The sequence below is a fragment of the Lactuca serriola genome, chromosome 4 (assembly GCF_051521515.1).
Source record: "Lactuca serriola cultivar US96UC23 chromosome 4, Lser_US96UC23_V15, whole genome shotgun sequence".
Classification (NCBI taxonomy): Eukaryota; Viridiplantae; Streptophyta; class Magnoliopsida; order Asterales; family Asteraceae; genus Lactuca; species Lactuca serriola.
In genome coordinates, this window is record NC_136411.1 from 250,945,841 (window position 1) to 250,951,840 (window position 6,000).

Here is a 6,000-nt window from a genome sequence, read left to right on the forward strand (position 1 = left end):
CTTTGACGAATCTACCATGGGTAACTTGGGGTGATACTAGTCAAGCAGGGAACAAAGATCAGGGTGCTAACTAGAAGGTGGAGTTTGCATATCCAACTACTGACAAAGTTGTGACAAGTAACGAAGAGCAAGGAGATAGTGAACAATCTAGATAAGATGAAACACAAGAGCAACCCATGGTATAATCTTCTAGTGATACTGATGTCGGAAGGGATGGTAGGAGAGAATCTATAGAAATGAGGAGATCAAAAAGTTTTATTCTCCAAACTGATAGATATTTGGGATGTGTCAATTCTGGTGACCTTGACTCCATTGCTTTTGCTTTAGAAACTGTAGAAGACAATAACATTGAGGAGCCTCAATCGTATAAAGAGGTTGTGGTGAGTAAAGAAGCAAATGATTGGGTGATGTCCATGAATCAATAAATGCAATCTTTAGAGAAGATTGAAACATGGAATTTAGTTCCATTTCCAAAGGGAGAAAATTTAGTAGGATGCAAGTGGATCTTTAAGTAGAAGGATAAGATACCAGGAGTTAAATCAGCTAGGTTCAAGGCAAGGTTGGTGGCAAAAGGGTTTTCTTAGAAAAAAAGAATTGACTACGAAAAGGTGTTCTCACCAGTCATGAAGCAAAAGACAATTTAGGTTATTTTGGCCATGGTGACGACATTTGATCTAGAGCTTTAACAACTTGACGTAAAAATTGCATTTCTTCATGGTAACTTAGAAGAGAAGATTTATATGTCCCAAATAGAAGGGTTCCTTGATTCTAAGAAGGATTATGTATGTTTGTTGAAGAAATCCATGTGTAGTTTATAGCACTCTCCGTGACAATGGTACTATAGATTTGATTCATTCATGATATTGCATGGCTACACTCAGAACTAGTTTCACAACTTTGTTTACTCAAAGGAATTATCACCAAATTCATTCATATATTTGTTGCTATATGTTCATGATATGCTCATCGCATCCAAGGATATGGTTAGAGTAAATAAATTGAAGGCGACACTAAAGAATGATTTTGAGATGAAGAATTTGGGAGAAACAAAGAAGATAATTGAGATATAGATTCAGAGGGATATAAGTACAGGGTGGTTATATTTCTTAACAAAAGTACATTGAGAAAGTTTTACAGTCATTCGATTGTTATCAATCCAAACGAGTTGGAACTCCTTTAGCGGCTCACTTTGAATTTGGTCCAGATACTATACCCACAACTAATGAAGAAAGGAAGTACATGTGCAGGGTTCGATAATCTAGTGTTTTTGGAAGTCTCATGTATGAAATGGTCTGTACCAAACCTGATTTAGCTCATTCAGTTAGTGTGGTAAGCAGGTTTATGAGAAATCCAGGGAAGGCTTATTGGGAAGCAGTCAAGTGGATCATGTGATATTTGAAGGGAATGAAAGATATTTTATTGGTGTATGGAGCTAATATGAAAAGTGACTTGGTTGGATATGCTGACTCTGGTCAAGGTGGTGATTTGTTGAAGCGCAGGTCATAAACATGTTACATATTCACTTTGTTGGGATGTACCATCAGTTAGAAGTCAATGTTACAAGATTCCATTGCTTTGTCTACAACTAAGTCTGAATATGGTAGGATTAAGGTGTCTAAGCACATAACTAAATTGGTATATACTTGAATTAGGAGGAACATCCTTATTAGGTTGCCCTCATAACTAGTAACTGAAGAGAATGACATTTGAAGAGAGAGAGAGAGAGAGGTTGATTTATTAGTTTATTATATGATTAATAAATTGTAATAAATGATTTTTTGATATATTATATGATTGATATATCTATTATAAATAATATTAACTAATTGAGAATTAATCAACAATTAATTGGAATTAATTTTGGAGTAATTAAATTAACTATTAGAGCAAGAATTAAGTTCTAATTATTCAATATTTGAATAAGAAGGAATTACAGAACCTTCTAAAGACTTGGATAGTTTTGGAGGGTTCAAAAAGGGATCCAAAATATTCCTTTAAGATAATTAGGATACTAGATAAATATCAGATTTGAAATACTATTATATTTCATATTAGGGTTTCTAGGGTTTTCCTATCAGCTATAAATAGTATCCCTTAGGTACCTCATTTCAATCCATGCCTTCTACCTAAAGGATAGTTGAATTTGTTCTTCCCTCTCCTTTATTCTCTTATCTTCTAGTTGCTAGGGTTTGGGTACAAACCATTAAAAGCACTTAACTTTCGGTGCTAGCTTTCTGAACAAGCAAAGGAAAGGATCAAGAGAATTATTTGAAATAATAAATCTAAGGTATGTAAACCCAAATTTTTCATGATTCGAAATTAATAAGGTTTCTTTAGGGTTCTTGATGTTCATTGTATGTTGTTATCAATTAGAAAAAAACATAGATCCTTATAGGTTGCATAAAAACATAAGTGTTAAGATTTTTCGTTGTACATGCTTTGATAACCTACAAAACCCATCAGTGGTATTAGAGGCATTGTTTTCTATTGATTGTACATGAGGTGAATTTATCAAGATTGGGTTTTATCACAAATAAACCCCAACCTCTTGTAATTTTCAACTTTTGCTAGGGTTTATTGAAACCCTAGCCTCCATGCCCTAATTTTCAAAAATTAGAATGGTAGGATTAAATTTGAATTATTTACTTAATGTCTTAATTAAGATAATTATTTAATTCCTATATGATTTAATTAATTTAATTAATTTTTTAATTAAAAGATAAGGATTAGATCATATTGATTTAAATTGAATAATGAATCATATGATTAATTTAGATAATTAATATTTAAACCTTGTATTTTGAAAAGTTTTAAAATACACCTTATATATATATATATATATATATATATATATATATATATATATATATATATATATACTATTAAATGTTTAATTACTATATGTATAAGAAAAGTCAATCGATGTCTAAGATACGTCATTCACGAAGCCATGATATAAGGGAGTTTAAGGAAACGACTAATAAAATGACCATTGAATGGGTGTCCATTTCACTCTTGGCTCCCTAGTGTGATGGAGGGCCATTAGCTGAACTGATTTGATGGGAAATAATCTCATTAAAAGTATAATGATATAAAGTACTAGAACCTTCTTTAAGATTCCACCCTAGTTGATTTAGAAAAAAATGTGAAATTGATGCTAATCCATTAAAACGCACATCATTCTTAATAAGTCATTAGTGCAGCGTGCATGGCTAACTGACACACTAATTTGTGACTATAATGTTGAGATGATGAAACAACTCAAAAATTATCATTATTGATGGAGCGTGTGTGGTTTATCGGCACGTCTATTTAAGATGATAAATGACTCGGGGTTGTCAAGCGGGTTTGCATGGTTATTCACATCTTGTTTGTGATCCTCGGTATCCAAGTTCAAAATTGAAGAGCAAAATCTGAAATTAAACATGCCATTGATATGATCTAATGAATCTTAAATGATATAGGAATTTCATATTATATTGAAATTGGTGAATCGTTTTACCTACCTTAATAAATTTGCAATTAGATTATGGCATCCCTCTTCTTAATTGTGAATTGTATTTCAGAACCTAGATTTGAATATTAATTTGGGTAAAAATATTAAGAATTTAAATCAACTAACTAAATCTAAGATGTATGGAAATGGTGATGCGCCTACTGCTTAAACCTTCAAACAAAACTCCAACTTCACTTTATGTCAGAAGAGACGTTGACCTGTCCAAACTATATGGAGTGGATGAAAAATCTGAAGATCACTCTTCAATACGAGAACAAAGAGTACGTTCTCGAGAAGCTTCTTATTGAAATCGATGAAACCACTGCTACTCATGAGGAAATTGCTTTCTATTACAAACATCATGACTATGCCACTAAGTTCGTATGCATCATGGTTGCTACCATAGCGCCATAACTGCAAAAGTTCTACGAGGACTACTAGTCATATGAAATGAGCATTGATCTTGATGAAAAGTTTCACAAGAAAGTGAGACAAGAATGTTATGAAGTGCTCAAGTCTCACATGGCATGAAAGTTGAAGGAAGGAGACTATGTTTGTGCTCATGTGCAAAGAATGCAGAGATGTGTGGAGCGGTTGGAAAAGCTCAATGTGTCGTTTGACCAAGATTTGGACATTAATATGGTTCTTTACTCTTTTACTCACAGTTATGAAATGAGCCTTGATCTTGATGAAAAGCTTCACAAGAAAGTGAGACAAGAATGCTATGAAGTGCTCAAGTCTCACATGGCATGAAAGTTGAAGGAAGGAAACTATGTTTGTGCTCATGTGCAAAGAATACAAAGATATGTGGAGCAGTTCGAAAAGCTCAATGTGTCGTTTGACTAGGAGTTGTACATTAATATGGTTCTTAACTCTTTTACTATTTTACTGATGTTGATGCGTTACTTGTAACTTTTTATTTTTAAATTAATAAAACGATAATCCAAAACATCATCATAAAACCAAGATGGATCAAAGTGTATCATTACATCATAAAATATCAAAGTAAATCACAAAATGTGGAATAAGATGGTGTGTGCTCTGCAATCATCACAGACTCTTCCCTTTCGAGCCAGATGTACCTGAAACATAAATTGAAACTCGTAAGCACAAAGATTAGTTTGTTTCCCAAAATACCACATATCATACATAATAAACACATAATGGTCCCCGCCCTTCATCAGGCCTCGCCCGGCATCGGGTCCTGCTCGGCATTCGGCCCCGCCTAGCATCGAACCCCGCTCTGTATAAAGATCTACCAGTTATCAAGCCCCTCCTGGCATCGATCCCTACCCGGTATACATATAAACATATAAATATATAATCATACGAACACATGCGATAACCACAAATACAATAGCATACAATACAGTCATCGGGCCCTGCCCAGCATCGGGCCTTACCCGGTAAGCATACCAACACATTACACATGCAAGATTCACGCAGACATGTAACATCCTAATATAATAAACCATGGGCCAGAATTGGTGCCTTCAACCCGCTAAATGGAGTGAGGAAACTCACCTCAAGCTGCTGAATCACTCGGATAAATCTTTGTCTACTGGTCTGAAAAATCCCCACGCTATCAATACCAATAACATCCAATTACTAATTGGATCCCAATCCATAACCATTAGTCTAATCAATTGGGTCCATAACCATGGAAAAGACCATTTCATCCTCTATCTATCTTAGCCCAAGACCAAGGCCCGATTCAACTACTATGAAGGCCTAAACTGTACTTGGCAACCCAAGGCCTAAATATTGCCCAATCTTCCGAACTGAGCCCAAACCCATCATGGGCCTAAAATTAAAATAATCCAAAACACTAGCCAAAAGCCCAAATTCGAATTCTAATGGCCCAAAAAGGCGCAAATGAAGAAAACCCAACCTATGGCCCATACCGAGGATGCAAGCCCAAAAAGCCCATATGTTGACTACGCAGGTCGTACTCCGCTTGTACGCTTAGTGTACACCTTCTGGGGCTAGTACGCACAGAGTACCAGTTGGTTACGCCCAACGTACTCCCCATCTTGCCATCCCACTCCATTAAGCACTTAATCCGTTGAGACTTCAAGCCAAACTCTCAAATTTGATTCTATAAGACCACTTATCACGTTATGTTGGCAAGTTTGCACAGATTCATGGCTTAATAGGGCTCAAGAGCTCAAAAAGAGCTTAATAAAGGTCTTAACACATGCATGGGTCCAAATGCTCCACAAAGTTGACATTTTTATGAACTTGGGACTGAAAGGAGCTAAGATCTAGCATCCATAGCCTCTAGAGTAGATCAAAAGCTCTCCTTTAACACAAAGGAATCAAAAGATACACAAATATTCCATTAACTAGATCTAGCATAGGAGAGAACAAAGGTGTAAGCTTTTTTACCTCAAAAAGCTTGAAAATGTAGAAGTGATCATGGATCTACAAGCTCAATCAACTTCTTTGAAGGCTTCTCTTCTTCTTTTTCACCTTAAGACACTAAAATTCTCTTTATCAAGCTC